Here is a 23,537-nt window from a genome sequence, read left to right as displayed (position 1 = left end):
GACAAATTATCCTAACACCAGGATAACAAGCGCCAACATTAAACTCTTAATGCTGAGCACCTAGCGCGGAAGATATATCATTTGTATGTCAATGGTATAACTCGGTTAGGGTTTGAACCAGCAACCTCCCCCATCCAGGTGTGATGCTCTAGCCACTAGGTCAATGGAGTGGTCTATAGCCAAATGGAAATAAAAAAAGAGATGACAATGTAGAGAGAAAAGGAAAAAGGTGAAATGCAATTTGGATTAGAAAATTATAAATGAAAAGTGACAAGCGACCCTCCCTTTGCATGCATGCTTGTGTTTTGAAATAATAGGTTAGTATCAATTGTTAGAGAAGAGGAAGTATATCAGTATGGCCAAGACAGCATTAAATATATTTGTACAAAATATCCTTGTTTGCAAAATTAATAAAATCTACACTTCATTGTCATTGCAAAAAAGTATTAAGTATGATGTGGTTATGGAATGTGTCTTGAGGGGTGATGAGTTGGTACTTGACATATAACAATACAGGTTAGGAATTTCAAAATGGAAACTGGATAGACCTATATTGCAACAAGAAAGTGATTTTTATTTCTGATTGCTAAAGATTGTAAAATAAGCAACACAACAAAGACAGACCTTTCAAAGGCTCCTATCTTAAGAGGCCATGGTCACAGTCCTGTACTGAAAGCAATAAATGAGTTGAATCAAACAAATCAGTCTGATTTTTTTATTGAGAATTAAAGGTTGTATATCACCTGTGGATAATTCTATCAAACCTATACCGTATAAAGTATTTAGGGACACGGGAGCTTCTCAGAGTCTTTTATTATCAGGTACATTGCCTGTATCTGAGAGAAAATCCGGTCAGAGTGTTCTTATTCAGAATGTAAAGTCAAGCTTTGTTTTTCGTCTCCAGTGTAGTAAACTCATGACCATTGAGCCCACTCATGAAGAACATTCAAAATGTTGGTTACAATGCTATTAGAGTGAACGAAAGTGAAAAGTAAAAAAACTGTACCATTGAGATTAATTAAAGGGTGTTGACAGATGAACAAAAGGACATCAACTTCCATCTAAAAATGGCATCACAGGAAGACATATGCCATAAATGCTGCATTGTTACATGAAAACATCTTATTTGTCATTAATGTCTGCATGGACAATCTCTATTATAATCAGATAAGGTAGTTCCTTCCAAACTTGATGAAACGTCACACTGTCAGTTTGTTTTTGGAAGGAATATCACGAAGCAAGACAATTTCCTTTGTAAGGTGTAAATGTATGTGAGTAATTCAAATAATTTCATCTTTACATATTAGAGAAATACGCAAACAAAGTTTAAGTTATCTGCGCTATAATTCCAATTAGATTCTTTCCCTGTGTCCAAAAGAATGATAAAAATGAGACGTGGGCACCTTTGAACACACTTAAAACATGTGTATAATACAAGTCAAGAATATGGATGTGACATAATCTCATCGATGAACATTTTAAACATCTGAACAACAGGACAGTTGCATAAACAGATTCATCTGAAAGATGGTTAAGAAGTTTACCCTTCAGAATATTCAGTCAAAGTTAAGTTGGAGCAATAAAATTGTACTAGAATTGCATTTAAGGTATACAATGTCCCATTAATCTGGCTCCATGGACACCTTGCCATAATAGGTTCCTTCTTCTTTACCTCTTCATATATTGCTTTTCCTGGGAGTGAATCACTTCTTATAAATTGTCCCAGTTGTCTGTCTCCAGCTGCCGTCTCCTCCATGGACCATGGTATTCTAGTCATTTTCTTTCTTTTAGCTTTCACACTTGACTTGCAGTTTTTACCCAAAATAAAATATTCCCTTTTACTTTAATATCTTACGTTCCCCAAACAGTGATACCACTTGAAATAGGAATTGTTCAACTGTTAACCATGTAAGAGTTGTTCCATTAAAACATACATGGAACCCAGGGAAGGCACTTTTAAAGTGGTTACTCAGGAAAAGATACAATTTAGAAATTTCTTATCATTTTAATATGAACTCTGTGAAATTAAAGTACCGTTGCATATAGTTTTATAACACTGTCTTCCCTGGGTACCAATTATGTTTAAATGGAACAACTCTAAGCAATGTAAAGGAACCATTAACATTAGGGTCTTGAGTGCACACTGACAAATATATTATTGTAACATACTATTAATTTGTTTTAACAGCAACAGCTACCAGTGAATATCATCTACAAATACAGTAAATGTTAAATGTTTTAACCTCATTATCACAGCCATAAACTTTATGAGTTGTAGCCAGTAAAAAAAAAAAAAGTAAACAAGTTTAATTGTTAACAAGTCTATCAACATATCAAATCAAAAATGGAATAATGCGCCATTAACTAAACATGATTTAGATATACTGGAACAATTAGATTTGACATAAGATGAACTCAGTTTAACATTCTGAGATATAGTCATGACCTATTTTTTAAACAATCTTTAAAGTACAGAAGTTAGCATTAACAGTGATTTCTTTATTTTCATGTGAAAGCTTGTAGTATGTAATAAATATATTTATGATGGTGCTATAATGTTCTGAACTAGAATTATTTTGATACAACAAAAGGTCCAAACAATATAGTATGATGCATTTAAATAACATGTTATAATGATGTAATTTCAACTTAGATGTTACTAAGTGGGTATCATTAATACATGAGCTCGTCTTCCAATATAGATTATCACAAGTTCTTGCAATTAGTTGTTTTGAAAGCATTGCACATCAATTTATTTCAAGTGCTAAACTACAGGGGCAAGAAGTTCAATATATTATCTTCACAAAATTCTGTTGTTATGTAAATTTAATTTCCAATGCTGGTTAGTTGTTTTTTTTTTTCTTCTTAATTTTGTATTTCATTACATGTTATTGTAATGTAACATTGTATGTTGGACTTGATCTTGTCCAAAATTGAGGTCATTTTCTGCTTGACCTGAACTGATATTTTTTTACATTTTATTTTGTAAACAAACAATACATAGCTAAAATATCTTCTATGTCTAAAGGCTTAATATGAGGATCATTATTAACAGAAGAAGTAAATATGTTTGTTTCGGTCTGGGTCTAGGTTTTGAAATTCCCTTAGTTTAATTCACATAGTATAGATCCTGTTTTCTAATAATAACTAACATTTTTAATTTTTAAGCAACAGGATCATTTTAGAAGGTCATTGAAATTAGGTATTATGTTATCTTTTAGAAAATGCTAAAAGTGACTTGAAGTCAAGTAGAGTACTATGTCATCTGGTAATTGAGAGGATTTTTCAGTCATACTTTAAGATCTATCACTTTCAAGTTGAATTAAAAGTTGTCTTCAGTATGTTATTCCGGACTGGAATATTTTTCTTCAAATTAATGAATTCAAGTGATTATTTTCTCTGGAAATACAACAGTGCTCTGACAAAAACCTTCGATAGAGACAGTCACTGGAATACATAGTGAAATCAAACATGGAATTGTGCTACTGTGATTAAACAAAAGACTGTTGGAACGTGAACATTCTACAAGCTACTACAGTTTTGGATTTATTTTGTTCAGGTCTATAAATGATTAGGACTTGTGTCTGTAATTCTAGGATTAGTTGGAATTTAATTCCTAATACCATAAGTTCCTTTTAATTACATTTTCGCTTTGCATCCTAAGGAAATAAATTATTTGTTGAATTTTACAAAGCTCAGTGCTTTTCACTATTTTCTGTTACTTATCTTAAGAGCATATTATATGTCATCTTGGCGTATTAGTCCCAAACCCTCCACTTTTATCTGCTACTAAGAAAAACCTCTGTATGATAAATATAACCAAACTAATGCATGACATCCAAGAAAACCTAACAACTTGCTTACCTCCTACTGCAGAACAACTCGATAACTGCCTGCGTTCATTGCTCGACAAACATGCCCCAGCTACCAAGTCCAAAGTATAAATTCAAAAGTGTTCTCCATGGTATAGCAGTGTTAGGGACAAGCTTCGCACAGCTAAAAGAGACCGCCGTAAAGCTGAGAAGCTTTGACTTTTCACCAGACTCACTATTCATAAGCGAATCTATGAAGCCTCTAAGAAGAATGTCACATATATAGTCCATGCAGCGAAATAAGCCCACTACACTACTAAGATCATGCAAAGTTTCAGCTGCAAAGAGCTCTTCGAGATAACTAACAAGTTAATGTCAAGGAACAAATCTAAACCACTTCCAACTACATCCTCTCCAGTAGACCTTAGGACACGTTTACAACGTACAAACCATTAGAGATAAGCTTGACACCACAATTTCAATTGACTTGTCGTCAGCATACAAATGGGATACAGAATTTGAGCGGCAACCATTAGCATCATTTGTACCTGTCTCTATGGATTTCGTACGTACAATCGTGATGAAGAGTGCACCAAAGTCATGTGAACTTGATCCTATTCCAACATCACTGCTGCTTGAGTGCTTAGATCCAGTATTGCCTTCACTAACTGATAGTATTAATACCTCTCATAGATCATCATCTAGTGTCGCACCAATTGTATGCTGATGACACCCAAATATACAAATCTAGAGACCCAACTGAAGTTGAAGCTGCCATCCAAGATGTAGAGAAGTGCATTTCTGATGTGAAATCATGGATGACAAGTAACAAGCTGCAGATGAATGATGATAAAACTGCGGCCATTCTGATTACAACACAAACACTTTCTTATTTACATCCTTTACCTCAAACAATAAATATCAGCAACACCAACATTAAATTCACACAATCAGTACGGAACCTAGGTGTTACTCTGGACAGTACTCTCACATTGCACCAACATACAGGAACATATGCAAGGCTACATATCTTGAGCTGAGACGCATCAGCTCCATTAGCAAATATCTTTCAGTTGATGCCACTAAAACACTTGTGTGTTCATTAGTACTTTCAAGACTGGACTATTGTAACTCAATTATGTCTGGTTCATCTCAATATCTACTCCAAAAGCTTCAAAAAGTTCAAAACACAGCTGCTCGGATCATACTTAGAGTACCACGATCAGAGCACACCTCCCCGCTGCTCTGTACCCTACACTGTCTATCCATTCGATCCAGAATCAAACACAAAATTTGTTCTCTGTGCTACGTTTCACTGACGGACTCTAGTCCAACATGCATATCTGACCTCACCCATGTGTACACACTAGCAAGATACTTACGCTCCTCTTCTGACAATCTTATACTCATTATCCCCACTATGAAAACAAAGTCATATCGACAGCGTTCTTTTCCATACCAGGGCCCAGTAACGTGGAATGAATTGCCAACTGAACTTAGACACAAAGTAACAGTGATCACATTTAAGAGTGCTCTACAAACTCACTTATTTCGACTGCAAAAACAAACTGAAAGACCTAATAATGTTTCCTCCCTTTAATATTTTCAGCGTGTTTTTTCTATGCTTTCTAATTTCATGGTGTTTGTGTTTGTAATCATATTATTACATGTTTTTATCTTATATGTGTTTTCTAATGTTGTAAAGCGCTTAAAGCTTCTACAGATTAGGAGCTATACAAAGTCATTATTATTATCATTATTATTATTATTATTATTATAATAATATTATCTTGCTATGATCTGACCTTTAAAATTGGGACCTATCAAACGCGTGAAAATGGTGAGCTATAATGTATATTTGCATGTAGTTTCATCATCATATTTCAAGAAGCTAAACAAACTACATGTCGGATACGTAAAACACATCAGACAGAGAATGATTCGCTGTGCATTACATTGTATATTTATGACACATATCTGGATTAAATGTCTGCAAAAGGACATATGAATGGATAAAACAAAACTGCAGAATAATCAGACAGACTTTGAATAGCACAATGACATCATGATCCTTCCAGCTATATTTAACAATAATGAGAAATTTTGGATTGCAATGGGAAGAATAAATGATCAATATGTAAAATGAGGTCATTAAAATCAAAGTGATAATATTTAAACCAATTAACCGGAATGCCATTTATTCAAGAAGGATGTAATTTATACCTAAACTTTGTGCTTTACATCATTTAATTTTTATAGGACCATTTATCAAGCCCAATGTTGATATCTTCCAAGGAGTCGGGATAATAAGTCTTTGGTTGCATCAACAACCCATTCACGTTTTTACTATGCAACAGAAGTTAGAAACATTATAAGAAGCTGCTACTAGGGTACCAGTCATTCATACCATGTAGGGCATCACCCCTGATACATACTGGTGGAGGGTCCATGTACTGCCTGAACAATCACTGATCTATAGCATAACCTATCGGCAGTCAACAATAAGGACAGGTTTTCAAGAATCTCTCTCATACAGTCCATATTGATAAAACTGATCAGATTTGATTACAACTGTGTTAATCATACAAAATTTACTCTGATGTTTTTCTCTTACTGAAGTATATACATGTCAAATCAGGTATTTTTTCTTCAAAATGTGTTGACCATCATTTCAGTAGATTGAAGAACTATGGAAACAGAGATATGCCTAATATGTGCGAACTAAGTGTAATTTTGTTTAACAAAGTGGTTAATATCTCTCGGTGGTCCAAAAATTAAAAAATAAATAAACTACTTGGTGGTCCAAATTTTAAAAAATAAAACTAAACTACTTGATTCTATCTGAATATACTTCCAGAAGTAAGAAGGCGTAATGGTAATTTCAGTATGACCAAATCAATTAGACAATGGAACATGTATGGAGCAGATATTATTTAGGAAATGTGTGTGTGATTTAAATTTTTAATGTAGCTTTACAATATTTTCAGTCATATCGCAATGATGTCTGCAGTGAGAAAGTTTATAGTGATGTCTATCAATAGGCATTTTGCTAAAGACATGTAGCATTTTGTCCCACTCAGTCACACAGCAATGGCCTTAGCAAATGTGGGGCCCGATTCAGATCATTTTGGTGGGGCCCCTGGATTTATGCACGCGCCCCTTTGTGAACAAGGTATTTAAAAATAATCTTTAAAACAAATTTTATATGATGCTGAATTTTAATTTTTATGATATTGAACTTCAAACGGTCCCATCAGACTAAGACTGACCCTGCAGTCACATTATCCTGACACCTGGCCAACCAGTTCTAGCACTAACCTCTTTATGTTGAGTGCTAAGCGAGGCAGCTGCTAGTACTATTTGTATAAGACTTTCGTATGACATGGCCCGGGTTCGAACCCACAACCTCCCTCATACGAGGCAGACACTCTAACTACTAGGCCACCGGCATGGTTTGTTCAGGAAGTAAGACAATTACCAGCCCAAATCCCACTATACTTATCAGGGGCAAAACCTTACAAAGTAAGACTAGGGTAACAGTGGTATGTTGCTCAGTTAGCAACCTTAATGACATAGTAGTCCATCATTCAAGTATTAATTTCTAATTTTGGAAACAGTAATTCAGCCAGTGTTTTTAGAATTCAATTATTTACGGACGACTTACTGTGGCCTTCAGTGGGACAATTGCTTAATTCATAAACAACATTTAAACTTTAAAAAAAAGCATTGATAATGAATCTCATAATAGAAACAATCATGCTACTATTTTGACAAGGTATGTCTTCCTTACACACAGAGGCATGATTCTCAACATATTTCCAAACTAAAGAGTAATTTGACAATTAATTCAAAAATCTCAAGGTCATTTTATTTTATTTTATTTTGATGATGCACTGTTTTGAGTCAAAGTCATAAACTCTCCGGTTCTAGCAATATGACTGAAAAACTGTTAAAGCTACGTTAACAAATCCAAATCGCACACAACTTCCAGTTCTCATGAGAATGAATCTCTCAATGACAAAACGTTACTCTCCATAAAAAATATATTACACTAATTATCCTGTTTTGAATTAGTTTTTTTTAAAAACGGGTCACAAGCTAAATCTGATATTTTTTTATTAGCAAGTAATCAATTGTATTATAATACCATCATCATTTTCCACAAATGGTATTACTTTTGTTTTCAAGACAAAATCTATCCCCAATCAAAATTATAATAAATATAAGAAAACCTTTCGGAACGTTAAAGTGAGTTTTTGCCTCATTTTTCTGGTAAATGTGAGTTTTTTAAGTACTACTTTAGGACTGTTTTCTACTGGAGCATATATTAAACAGTTGCACGGGGAGTAGACTTGTGTGAAGGTGCGAAGTCTGACAAATCTTAACTCGGGTAGTTTGGGAGCCATATATTTATGTATGACGTCATCAAGATTTGTATGTGGGAACTATATATTTATGGTCAAATATCACCTAGCCCTGTATATGGCTAATACGAGTATATGTTTATCGCACAGGACAGTTACGTCTTCTGATGTCCAATCTAGGCCAACTATTAATCATGTGCTAATAATAGCTGGGAGCTAGCACATGCAATAGTCCATAACTCTGTATCACTGTAACAGAACATCAGTGAAACAAATATTACCACAGACTTATTTGCCCAAGAAAGCTGTTGGCAACACTGTACGTTGATATAAGCAATGGCGATGCTGCTGACTACTTTATATATGTATAGGATAGTCCTGAGTCAAATAAAGTTCGTTAAGGCTTATTGTGGAAGTGTAAAAGTATAAATAACAATATGCAAGAGTTTTCCAAATTTGAGAATTAATTTTCTGCAGGAATATACGTGATGTGAAGGTGCTTTCACATATCACATGCTGACATGGCCATCCCATTCAATAACAACAGCAAGTTCCACTAAATCGAGCTTAAACTATAGTCTAAATATAACTCCCCGGTTGTTTGTAACCCACCCCAATTTAGAAAACAAAAGGCACAAATGAGATCAGAGATGCTCAGGACTTGATCATTTCATTTATTGTTTTATAATATCAAACCTGATTATGCCAAGGGTGGCCTTAACACAATTATCGTCTGAGCATTTCACTTCAAACGAAGTTTTCAGTTTAAATGACGACCTGGCTTGTCAGTCATTTCAGGTTCCTGGACAAGTCCATTTTCAGTGAAGTTGTATATGCAGGACTACACATGTATGTACATAGAAGGAAAATACTATGTTGTTTGCTTCTCATATTTACAATGTCAAATCAAGCACACACACACACAAAATGACAAATACAAATTTGCCTTTCCCGTGGATTTAACAGGCGGTGTAATTTTCATATTCGTGAGTGGAAAGAGATATAAAACAAAACTCAACATTATGATAATTTACGGAATTATCCGTCAGTTACCGAAGAGCATGAGCTGTATCACTATGCTGTCTGAGGAAAAGACACTCACCCATAGTGTACGCAATATGCTGCCGTGATAGTATGGAAAGACCGTTAAGCTTGAAAGGTGAGGAGGATGCTAGTGTTATTGCCACTAGGGTCACAGTCAGGTTAGAAATTCAATGAATGAAATGACTAAGTTCTATGCACTTTTTATCACATTAAAGATTTGCTATTGATGGGGTACAAACAAGCGGGGAGCTCTGTCTATCTATAAATATGCTGACAGAGTAACACTTGGGCTTGGCTATTAAGCAACGGATGCTGTGTGGTCAAAGATAAAGTAAAGACGGAAGTGATAAGACAGTCAGAATAGTAATGACAGAAAGTGCAGAAATAAGTAAAAGAGTGTCAGTGTATGTGTTCGTCCCTTTATATTCAGACCAATACGTCTACAAAAGCAACGATGAGATAAGGACGTCCAACCGGCATAGTCCTGAGAATCACTAGGTCTTACTTGTAGTGACTAATTCATTAGAACGTGATTTTGGAATACTCCTGCTTGTGAGATACCAAGTCAGGATTCAGACTATATTAACCAAGTTTGTTTATCAACTAGTCTGTCATGTATAGAGCCTTATTTTATGTTGGGGATATATTGTTTCATCAAGAGAGAGAACTGTACTAGTTTCAGAGGGACCAACCATTTACTTTTCAAGGGTATCAGGTACTGACACAGGGGTATTCCATTTTCCTTTCCGTGCCTATCTGACTTGTTTTCAAAATTTCTTTGTCTTTTCGGTCTTTTTAGGAATAAAAAAACAAGAAAAACACAATCTTCTTATTGTACTAAAACGTTGATATTCTCTCTCGACAGTCAAGTTGAAAAGGAAAAGGGGAGAGAGAGATAGAGAGAGAACCGGTTCTTCGTTTACCAACTATTATCACATCAATGTGAACTGCTTTGACATGGGAATATAATATTCAAGACCTTAGTTATTGTATAGTACATGTATTATATAGTACATGTGTTATATGGTACATGTATATAGTACATGTATGATAGGTCACTTTGAAGCAACGATACGAGCCAGTGTGGGTGGGACCGGATACAAGCAAGTTGTCACAGATGATGACTAATGAAAGAATGAACAGCTCTTTTGGACGAATATAATAAACAATTTTGTAAAGAATTCATTTAAGAAATTTATTTAGGTTCTAGGGTTGGCTTGTAACCTTAGATCAGAATACATATGTCTAGTCTAATATTACCTTTCGTGCAGTACAAACAAAACTAATCCATCGAACATACATACATACATACAGCCCTCAAGAATATAGAAATCGTCTACAGGCCTACTCAACTATTTCGAAACAGTATTCTTTAAGGATAGTTATATAAAAAAAAATTGTCGGTGGTTATTTTTTATATATGTTATTTAGACCAGTTCATCATCATTTATAAACATAGTAAATTCAAACGATAGTACAATGTTTTATAGGTGTCCGTGGTCGCCAAATGTTTTAGGAAAAAATAATCTCCACATTATAGAATGCGCTGAATAAATATTCTCTAAAAAGGACTCTTTGTTCCTAATATGAATTGTCATATTATGACTACGTGCTTATGTTTTAAGGAACCTAACGTATTTTGTAATGATTGCACAATCTTTGAATGTTGTGTATCGATTGCTCTAAAATAAAACTATCTTCAGTAAAATTACTGGTCATGCTTAAACATAAAAGTGATAGCATGGGTAATAATATATATTACTTTGTTACATTATCTTGTTGAAAGTCTCAGAAGACTTGGATCTCATATAATAAAGAGATAAATAATACGTAGAGATCCATATTACTATAGTCATTAAAGCAGAAGAAACCACCACATAACCAGGCTCCTTCCATTGTAATGTCTTAGCACATTATCGTCCCCTGTTTGAAATCCCCAGATGTAAAACGTGGAAAACTCCTAAGCAAGTTCATGTATTCCCTTTACTGTGAGCGTGTGCAAGATCACTATTTCATCACGTGCATGCAATTCGTTTCTTTTATCTGTATACAGCAAGGGATCCTCTGCAAGAAGAGATCATTTTTTTTTATCTTCTAGCGTGCAATAAGGTCCTCAGCAAATACGTGTCAAGGCATTCCCAGACCTGTGAACAACATTTGAAATCATCCCATACTTCAATATCCCAGATGTAAAAGGTGATAAGGTCATCAACAAAAGCGTTCCATTCCTTGAGATTAAGCGTGTGCAACATAATGTTCATCAACCAGGAAATTTGATTCACTCTTGCAAATGTTTTACCAAATGCTACAGTGAGACATACCTCACATTATCATGGTATATGTAGACGTTTGCACATGCTGGTTATTCGCTCTCGAAGTAGTGTACGTGACAAAATGGGTTTAAAACAATCAATAATGAACGTTTAAAAGGAAGCAAATGTAAACATTAGAATGTAATTAACATGTTAATTTTAAAAACGGAGAAACTTAAGGAAATGTTTCAATGTTTTCAGACATGTTTAGACAAGACCTTAGTCAATGGATATACATAATTAAAACTTTAGATATAATATAGACACATGTATTCCTTTATATAAAAGCATCTTTATTAATATATCTTCTTAAGAAATTTTCATTCTAAGGCATTTTACTATTGAGAAAAGTAATGATTATTCTTTTTCATGAAACCCGTATTAACTATTTATTAAATATAGATTCTAAAGGTTTGAGTATAAAACCTTGAACATTTATGTTTTCAGAGAAACGAAAATGAAGTAAGTTGGTTATAATGACGTTACCTAGTACAATTGTATGAACGGTTAAATCATTGACTAAGAAAAATTTGTTTATATTTTGCATGTCATTGAAAATGACATTAGAAAATAAAATTACAACCCAATTACCTTTAAGAGAACGCTACATATGGCACACATTGATATTTTTCAATGATGGTTTAAAAGTTTACAATTTAGAAAAAGACGTATCAATATGACCAAATAATGATTCAAATTATGTCTCGTTTAGTAAGGATTTGTATGGATTGCAGATTCAAAAGATGGCACCGAAGAGGCTTCATAAAATCAACAATAAGATGCTGAGATAGTTAAATGTTCATTGGTCAGTCACTAAAGTACTTTGTTAAAAATTCAAAGGACAATAAATTCAAAAGAAACAACAAACCATTCTAGGAAATTTACAGCTTCTGAGTGTTTTTGAAAATATATTGATCTTTGCCAATATACAGATTCATTTGAAAAATTTAATGAAACTGATTTGCCACCAACTGAAAAAAAAAATGGTATTCAGGAATTATCACCGAGGTTTCTAAATCTAAAGGATGTTACGAAACATTTCAAATTAAATTATATCGCCATCTTGATGACTACCAAGATCTGTACTAGCTTACAACGGCAACTCAGCACAATAGCAAACGTAACAGATTATACCTAAATACATACGCATTCACTATAGTGTTTTGATATAATCTCATCATCAAATTTTAAAAACTTTTAAATGTGATCGTTTATCTTCATTGCAAAATTATAACATTAATATCCACTTTTAAGTTAAAATTAAAGAATGTCAATCATTGTTCATAGCGACAATAAAACATCATTTTTTCCAGGTATTTTAACATGTTTTAAACTTAATTTTCAATTATATCTAATTCTAAAGAAACAATTCTTTCCCTCAATGCTAAATGATACTTGAGTACTTCATTTTGAAATTATTCTTCTTCTATTGTCACTTTTTGTTCTATGTTGTTATTAATTCTTCTTTACTTTTTCCTCATTTTGTTCTTATTTTCTGTTCGATGACTTAATAATATATTACTTAATGTTATTTTCATCGATATGTATAGTTATTCCGTTTTACCCTGTTTCATAGCTATTGATCAATCGTAATTGCTAAATGAGAATTGCTTGTATTATTTACTATTATAAGCCAATATAAATTTGAAATCATCTAGAGATTAGATATGTAAATTTAAAAACCTGAATATAAACAAATTTATTGTAACAATAAATGCTTATTGGTGAGCTACATAATATATAAATAGTATCTAATAAACTGGAGAATACAAAGCCGTTTAATCTTGATCATGTAACTAGATCAAATATACAGTTAGCATCTGGTTACTTTCTTGTATTTGTATACCAAAACTCACAAAGAAATGCAGTTATAGATAGTTAATTTCGTTTGCATTATGATACATCAACCATGCATTATGAGTATTCAGTATTTTATTAACAGCTACAATTGCTATAATCTTTACCCCCATAACTATGTTCAATTTAGTTCCTGATTTCCCTACTTCACTTAATGCTTAACTCGTTATTTTATCAACGTCATAATTCGTGTTTTATCTCTTTCATTTTTAATTTTGACTGCTTCTGTTCTTAAACTTTGACATATGACACTTAATTTTTCTTTATCTTTTAATAAACAGCATATTGTTGATAGTATACCAAATACCATCAATGGAGGTTTCACATCCTTTCGAGTAAAGTGCATATATCATTCCCATCAAACAATTTAAAATTCATATTTCTACTCACTCCAATGTATTCTCTCTCTCTCTCTCTTTCTCTCTCAAATATCGAGTCATCCTCTCCCTTGTGAGAAATATAGAAACCTCTCTGAAACCTAGACTTGAAAAGTTTAAATGTGAGGTTGTAACAGATATTCCGCTAGACTTACGCACATGGATGTTTCTTCAAGAAATTGTCGTGCCCTATAATTTTGCAACGAAAAGTATTTCACAGTTTAAAGTACGTGCTCTACATTACTGTTTGGAAGAAGGCATCAGTAATCTGGTGATGACTGGATTGTTCACCTGCACGAGGAAACTCTTTTCACTTAAGGTTCAGTCACTGGATTGGCAAATTTTGCTTCCAAAAGCATGGGAGCCATTGGACAAGGAGTCCTCACTTATGCAAATACTGAAACAATTAACTGGTGGACAATATTAGCGGACAGTGTACGTGTTTAAATTGACATCGAGTTAATGAAATTCTGCTTTTAGAAACTTCATCGGCCTGTCCATGGCTTAAAAGGATTATACATCATCATAAAAAGGTCAGTCGAGAAAAAGATAGGATTTGATTATGATAACAAAGGGAATAAAGAAGAGGATCTCCGTTTGGCTTTTGAAGCGTGAAAAAATGGTGTCTTGAGCTGGCTACTTATAATATTTAATTAGTATTCTGTGCCAGATAGAAAACATACAGCCAGTGGAAAAGGACGTGTATAAAATATAACAGACCGCTTTCACATCTGTGTTGTGTGCCAATAAGTGAGACGTCGTGAATGTTTAAGAATAAGGCACCGTCGTTATAAGTAGTATATACTTTTACTTAATAACGCATTGTTTTTCGCGCAAACGGAAACTTTATGATATGATATTTAATTTTTTATTTAATGCGTATTTTCTGCAGCGCAATTAATAACTCTTATTAGGTCATAGCTACCTGTCTTAATATTTAGTGCAGTAATGTATGTGTGAAAACGTTCAACATTTAAAAGAAGAACAATATGATCTGTTATTAAAATGAAGAGAAGACTAAAGTCTGTGCAAACTATTTTATTAATGCAGTTTTTTTTCAAACCTAATACCTGTACACGAATATTATCTCGTTTAGTAAAATATGGTATATGATTTTTATACGTCAAGTATATAATCTTCCTTACTTCCGTGTTTCCGCTAATTTTTTAACCATTTTCTCAAATAATTATTTTGGCGCCGTTGGTTGAGTAAAGACCTGTAATTGAAAACTGCCAAAACAATAATCCTGAACGTTCATTACCGCCGAAAGAAACCAACTGGAATTTCGAACGGTCGTGAAAATTCTCATATCTAAAGAATTGAAAAAGGCTTCCAAGAGTTACTTCCCTATCATGTGTCAGTTGTTGTACACGCAAACACAAACAACACTCACCAACATATATCTGCCACACTTGTTCGCCTAAAAGAGAAAGACATAAGTTTTCGATTTAAATTCAATGAACTTGAAAAATGCTTTGAACAACGCTAATGTTTGACTCTTTTTCTTTCTAGGATCTTATGTAACACGCGAATAACTCCCTTTTGTAAAGTGCTATTATAACGCGATTCGAAATTCATTTAGCTTATAAAATGCGCTATATATCCACATAGGAATTAAATATTATTTTTGCATCAGTCAGATGTACTGACCGGACGGACTGAAAGGATTTTCCATTTTCCGGGAACTTTTTATCACTTTATCATTACTATCAAATTGAACCGAATTAATATACATCTTCCAAATGGTAATTGTGAATAAACGTTTAAAGGATATTTCGAGGAAACTGCAGTTGGCTATCGATAATATTATGAAAGTAGATTGTATCTACGATCACTGACAATTGACTATTTTGTGAGTTCCAGAACTAAACGTTGCGGAGTGGGATATTAAATACCATATTTTATTAAATAAAGGACTTTGGCACGTCAAAATAATTGCCAGACTAAGATATGAAATGTTCTCATAAAAAGCATATGTATAAGTATGCTTTATTAAACAGTAAGCTTGAACTCATATTTTCAGTTCATGTATGTTGCCGCACATGTTGCACATATCATATGTATCACTGGACGCGTATTGGGAGATCTCACTACATTGGATGTTCATAACGTGCATTTACAATGGGTCTTTTATATAAGAACATTGTAGTTTAAGATTATGATCGTTTGTATTCATTTAAGCATGCATAGTGTTATGAACAATTTAATTATTTTTCTGTTAGTTTTACTTTTTAATTGCATTGCATGTTATTGTAATTTAACATTGTCTGCTTGACCTAACTGACCTTTTCATTTTTTGTATTTCGTTTATGTAAACAACTAATTATAAGTTCATTATTCTCTATGTGTATGAGATTGTTATCAGGATTATTATTCAAGTAAACAAGAAGGCGTAAATATGTCAGGGTTTTGGAGATTCCTTACTGCATTTTGTGATTATTGTCTTGTAAATAAATAAGACTCATTAGATCATTCTAGAAGGTTATTTTCCATTAGGTAATGGTTGGTTTTAGAAAATATTAATTTTGACCTGAGGTCAAGCAGAGAACTATATTATCTTGTGAATATGAGGATGTTGCCAGTCGTGTTTAATATCTAGCACTTTAAGTTGCATTATGTTGTGACCAGTTTGGCTGCATTTTATTTTCTTCAAATTATTGAATTCAAGTGATTTTTTTCTCTGGAAATACAAAAGTGCTCTGACACAATTATTGGATAAAGACATTCATTGGCATTTGTACAGAATTAAAACCTGGAATAATATTTATGTGATTCAGCAAGAGACCCTTGACACATCAGCACTTCGTAGGCCATAACAGACACGTCATCGCCTTCAATTTTGGATCCATTTGGGACTTGAACTGAGATTTATTCAGGACATTTTATTACTAGGACTTGTGTCTTTAATTCTTGGATTATTTTTGGATTTAATTTGGATAACCGTAAGTTCTTTTTTTATCATTTTTCAGTTTGTATTCTAGGGGAAAAAAGTTATCTGTTAAATTTTACAAAGCTTGTTGTCCTCACTCTTTTCTGTTACTTAACTTAAGAGCGTAGACTCGTACAAATAGCACGTTTAGTTGTCCAAACCAAGAAACATATGAATATTTCAAAAGATTCTCATCATTGTCTGTGCGAATTGAATTAGTAGCTTGTGTCATATGACAAGAAAACATTCAGACGAGAAAGACTTGCACATAATGTCTACCTGCATTCTCATCTGTTTTTAAGGCCATATATACTTAATTTTTTTCGTACGTTTAGAAATAGTTTGTTGTTCTTCTTTTGTGTTTAATAAAATGTAAAATAGTCAGTGTAAAATAGTCTATACATGGTGGCCAGTATAACTGGCGGAGGAAGAACACGGGAATATATTCCTACAGTATTGTTTGATACCACCGATAGAAAGCTGAAAAGTTTACATCTATTTTAATGGTTTGTTCTGATCTGAAAACATGTAACAAGGTTCTGAAACGAAATATTTTAAATGTTTGAGTACATCAAAATGCCTGTCTGTTGGTCATTTCCAAAACTGCCTCTGGAACAAATAATACACCCATGCGGTATCTTATCAATACGTGGATCATGACGCAACTTCGTGGAATGTTACGATTCTACAAAGTTCACCTCTTGCACCTATGTTTCCAGTTTCAAATCCCAACCCAACGCCATCACTGATATTTAGCAGAAAATCGTGTAGACCGAATTTCCTGACTGAATTTTGACGTTGAACGCAAGTTCGAAAGACAACGGCTTAATGGTCCTGCAGGACTGAATATAGAATAAATGACTGATGCGGAGATTGTACGCTCCTGATCGAATTCCTAGGTGATTGTGATGTAGTGGGCAGTGGAAATGTCTGACTCGGTGGGAAGCTAGAGAGGCTGTCGTGCCCAGGCTATAGCTTTTTCACAGACAATCAATGATGATACTTCCGTCAGTAATAACCGGTCCTACTACGACAACGCCTAACAGGTCACAGTGATTGTGTAATATCTCTACATTGTCCGAGACACTTATCCGATCAACTTGGCCCCAGTAAGGACGAAATGTGGACACCCAGCTTATTTGTGAGAGTAAGTAGAATAGTATATACTGACAGGCCTGAAGAGTTTCTTAAACGGCATGTCGTTCTGTTAGACATCTGAGATGAGCCAGTGGATGTCTGGTTCATAAATGATAAATACAAACTTTTCAGGGTCGACAGCTTGTAAGCTATGATTTTCTTTCTTATACACATTAGAAAAGAACGATTATATGTTTAAACTCTGCGTGTGTTTGCATGAATGTTTCCGCAGTTGTGGCAAAAGAAGGCATTGGTTGGAAGCCATCCTGTTTAGCATATCCAACGAAGTTAGAAACTCAAGAAACACACCAGAGGGCTATCATGTCTTCGACATTGTCAGCATCGACGTGAAACCTGTGACCGTGCCTGCCTCTGGTTATGGTGTGTTTGCACCATACGACAATCAGTTGAGACAAATCGGCATTAATGACACCGCTCGCCTGAAACGAATACGAAAGATTTTCCACAAATCAAGAGCTAGAGATTCCCCGGTACCTGCCACAACATAAGCCTTGCAAGGTTTGTAAAGCACCTTCAGGAGCATGGCTGAGTCAAAACTTTGCTGTTATGTAACATGTTGGAAACCGGCCTTTCGTTACCTCCTTAAGGTTAAGAAAACCATTATTGCATATGGCACAGAAAACGTCTGGCTACCTGTTAACATAGATAAGGCGTGCTGAATCGTCCGCAAATTTACCCAACGTTCTGAATCAAGACAAGGAGCAGACTACTCTACTGGTGACCATCTCCGTGGGCCCCACTTAGTAGTACGCTACTGATTTACTTGCCCAAATTGCGATGTTCCAACAGGTACGGATACAGTCCTTTAAAGTACCGCTAGTCAGCAACTACGATCACAAGCATATTAGAAAGACAAACCTAATACCCAAAATATTTCAAAAATACATTTGTCACACGCAGTTTCGTTTGGATTTAAATTGCTCATAAAATCAGTTTCATCGTTATATATATATGTGTGTGTGTGGGTGTGTGTGTGTGTGTGTGTCTGTGTGTGCGTGTGTGTGTATTCGTCTGTATCGCCGTATGTGTGTGAAGAAATAATTGCCAGTAAATCTAACATCAATAATGTAGGGCGTGAACTGGAATGTTTTCTGCGTAGATCAGTTTTCGTAGCCTTGCAAAAAATGACGTTTACGTCGTTACCTATTAAACTCAGAGATCTGGAAAATATGTGTTGCTGCTTTCTAATTTATTGACACTTTGTTTTCCTGGTTTATAGCAAGCACAAAAGTTGATTCCTGTCTCAATTAAAATACAAAATTAATTTCAAGTGAAGAAGATACTTTGGGCTGTTAAAAAAAAAGACTATACAATACACATACACACGTTCACACATATGTGTATGTCTCGTTTATGAACTGATGTACACGTGTCTGCATGAATCTGCTTTTGCTGATGCTTCTGGCAAAACGTTATTAATGAAAGCCTTATATACATTTAAATTGAAACTAATAGAAAGATACCGAGGAATCCGTCACATTCCTGCGGGTGTATTTGTAGCTGAGAAGAATAGTAAGCATTACCACTTAATTTCATAGCAATGCTAACATTGTTCTTTTAAGCTCTATAATTATTAACGCGACATTGGTTAACAAGTGTCATTCACAAAAGGGATAGACACCTAACATTATTCGTTTTATCTTTTCGTTTTAGCGTAGGATCTCTGCCAAATGAAAACTAAATAACCGATGATCCTACACTCTTGCATTCTGGCAACATTTCCTCCACATTTTCGCCCATGTTGATCATCAATATCACATTGGAAGATATACGTGAAACGTACATCATGAAAACAATACATATGCACGGACATTAAAATCACAAATAAGTCAATATTTGTCTTGTTTTCATCTGCCTTCAATGGACACACATAAAAATTGAAATGCTTTCAAACGTACAAGAGAGTTTTCACTTATATAGACTCTTGATGACTTTGCCTCTAGAAACAAATATTGTTATCACAGACATTATGTTTACGGAATAGAGCCAATTATGTTAATATATGATAATTTATCTTAAGGTATGGAAATCTTGAAAATTATACATGTAGATGTCCAGTGTTAGATTGGAAGATATGTATGATACATACAACAAAGTAATATACCAAACTAGTGGACATTATACATCTTTCACAATTTAGTATCACAAATAAATATATTTTGGTGTTGGGTCCCCCAACGGTTCTTTGTTCAAAGAAATTATTTTGGCTTCTATATATAATGAGTCCGTGCCTCATCTATGATCACATTCTTACGAAATTGAGGATATTCCGCTTAAATGGACAATGTGTATCATCTACGAGGAGATAATAAATGATATAGTAGTTTCCTGCAATGGTCAATGCTTCAAAATATTTTTTATAAATATATAGACTAATCGATGAACACATACATACAACAACCAAAATGTTGTAAAAAATATATAATGCCGATGCTCCTTGCAAGGAAACATTTTTCAAGAAAAACAATTTGCAAGTCTAGACAGATATTTTGAAGTATAAATAACCTGATGACCATTATGCCACTGGATTTTACAAGATGGAACTTTGACCTGGTTATCACCATTTTGAAGAAACCTAAACAAATTAATAATACATTAGAAAACAACATTGATGTAAAGATATCTGTAGAGGAAAAATTGTTTTATGAAATAAGGGGATCCCAATAAAAGAGAACGCACACAGCGTACATATTTCCCAAATTAACTTTTGCTTCTATATATTTATAATCATGTGACGATTACGTGCGCGTGTTTATTAAGGATTCTAACTTGCATACATTAATGATTGAATAACCTTTGCATGCTTTTAGTTAATTGCCCTAAAATAAATTTTCCTTTTGTAAATTTGCTGTACTATCAGTATGCAGATATTGGATTTCTATCATATCATAGTGTATGCCTCATAAACTTTGGAGGTCATAAAAAGGGATATAGGATACTGATTTTGTGTGCCCAATCCTCATATGGAAAGATGCATATAACTATAGTCATTGAGACAGAGAAACGTTCACATTTGCACTCTGCGGTACTATTCTAATGTCTAAACGGGCAGGTTTATTTTAAAAAATCGTCTCTAAATTGAAAAGCAAAAATTTAATGCATGATAGAGTCCTAAACAAATGTATGACATTACTTTACTGTAATCATGTAAAGTATAATGTCATCAGCACGTGCGTGCCAATCCTTTTGATCTGCCTAATCCTCGGCAAATGTAGGTCATTCTTTTAATCTACTTGTGTGCAATATATAATGTCTTCAGCAAATGCACGACATTCCTTTCTTTCACCAGACTGCAACATAAAGTCAAAAGCACGTCTATGTCAAGCATTTACATGACTGAAAATCTCAGTTGTAAAATTTGATAGTGTCATCATTTTCTATTTACTGTGTACAATATACAGTTAATGGCAGTAAATTGTTTCACTCTTGTAAATGTTTCAGTAGATGTTAAAGGATGATATTAATTACATCTTATGCACACATATAAAAAGTTTAGACATGTGGTTTATTCCCTCTCGCATTTGTGCACAAGACATAACGTAACAGATTCAACATTCCATATATATATTTTTCTATAAAAGAAAACACCAGCAAGTAACTGATAAGTGAACTTAAAAAGAAACGGAGGAACTGACAAAACGCTTTAATATTTTTGGGGAAATTCTAAGCCATACATTTGGTCAAAAGATATTAATGAAAAACTGGAACAAAAAATATTTGTGATGCAAAAAATGTTCGCTCATTTTACAACCAAAAGTGGCTAAGATGCATCGGGTTTTATGCATCGTTCCTTAAAATAGTATTTCTACAGGAGGTACACAAATGTAGAGGTAGTTTTTTATTTTAAAACGAGAGAAATCTGTTTGTTACAATGAAATACACATATACCTAAAATCTCACGCATTGCTGACATTATAAATGCTGTAATACAGCAGATGGATACTTCTTTCGCTTCCTCGTCTCTTTCATTACGTTGTTCATCGTTTCAATGTTTTCGTATCAAACATCCCTGATTGCACATAAAATATAAAGTAAGCTCAGCAATAGTATAATACACCATCAAAATGGAATGTAAAAAAACGTCCAGAAACATCTCTCTCTCTCTCTCTCTCTCTCTCTCAAATGTGGACACAATACAAATTTATTGTTACAGGGATGTAACTCAAAGCTAGTTTACATAGATTTTTGTGTCCTATGTTCCTTCAGAGTGTTGTATGGATTTAAGTAATATTCAGAAATACTTAACCCCACAGCTTAATGACATATCAGTGGTCCAATATTTCAAGAGCCAACTTGATTTACTGAATCAATGCAGAGCTGTCAATCCTGAGAGAAGAATACTTACCTGGTGACAGGCAAACACTTGAAAGAAAGTAAACTGGACTATTTTTAAATTTCTGAGGACATGTTTTCAAACTGTATTGATGCATCTATTATTCCTGGCTATAAAACAGGCCATTCATCAATAACACTAAAACTATCAATAACCGCAGTATCTATAGATCATGGATACTGGAAATTTATTTCAAGCAACTTGAATATATGCATTTGTTAGAAAATGTATAGCTAACACAACAGAAGAATAATATTATGAAGACGATACGAAAGACCCATTCCGGTCAAAATAATTTGTAATTGTTTTTCAACTCATTACAATGATCATAATATCAGTATCAATAATTATTCGCGAGCAAAGACAAAACAGGCGAAACAAACATTAAAGAAAATTGAAAGTAAAACACAGACCATACATATTTTAGCGAATCAGTATAATAAACCCACTATTGTAAAAGAACTAAACAAAATACAAACACATTTAGAAGCAATATGAAAAAAGAAGTGCAAGGTGTAATGTTAAAGTCAAAAGCAAGGTGTAAATGATTAAATATTACCTTAATCATGTAAAAGAGAAGATATATTAAAAAACAATAAAAGAGTTAATTGCAGAAGACGGAACAAATGTTATGGGTCAAATGAGATATTAAATCACCTGAAATATTTTTGTTAAAAGTTATAGAAAAGCAGAAACAACAAAACGTTACAAACTCGTAATTACTTTTTTAATCATGAAAAAAAACTTTAGAGTTTGAAAGAATGTGATTTAGCAGTGACAAATATGAATAATAAACCTGCTCTGGTTCCTATGGATTTGCTGTTGAATTCTACATTTTCTGTTGGGAAAATACATGCAGATTCATCCTTAGTTCTCTAATTGCTGGATATGATATACAACATTGTTTCATAATTTCAGCCCCATGGAATCATGAATTGCATTCCAATAGAAGTAAAATACAGAACATTCACTAAACATTGGAGACCAATTTCACTACTTGATGTAGATTAAAGACTGCTTCGTCATCAATTGCTCCTAGGTTCCGGAAAGTATTCCATTTGATGAAAAGTGATAGTCAAAGGCTTTTATAAAAGAGACATTCATTAGTGAAATAAAAGAATTTTGTATGACCTGATACAGTATCTTGAGGAAGAAAAACGAACCAGGTCTACTCGTTCATCGACTAGGTTGAATTTGACTTTCTGGAGAATGCACTGAATTATTTTAACTTTGCAGAATCAATTTGTCAGTGGTTTAGAGTATTCTGCAATAAATATAAACGTTGTGTCATTGCTAATGAACATTAATCTGCATTTTTCAATTTGAACAGACCTTGTCTTCAGGGAGACTA

Source organism: Sinohyriopsis cumingii, chromosome 7 (genome assembly GCF_028554795.1).
Source record: "Sinohyriopsis cumingii isolate HCF-2022 chromosome 7, ASM2855479v2, whole genome shotgun sequence".
NCBI lineage: Eukaryota > Metazoa > Mollusca > Bivalvia > Unionida > Unionidae > Sinohyriopsis > Sinohyriopsis cumingii.
Note: the sequence above shows the minus strand (reverse complement) of the source record.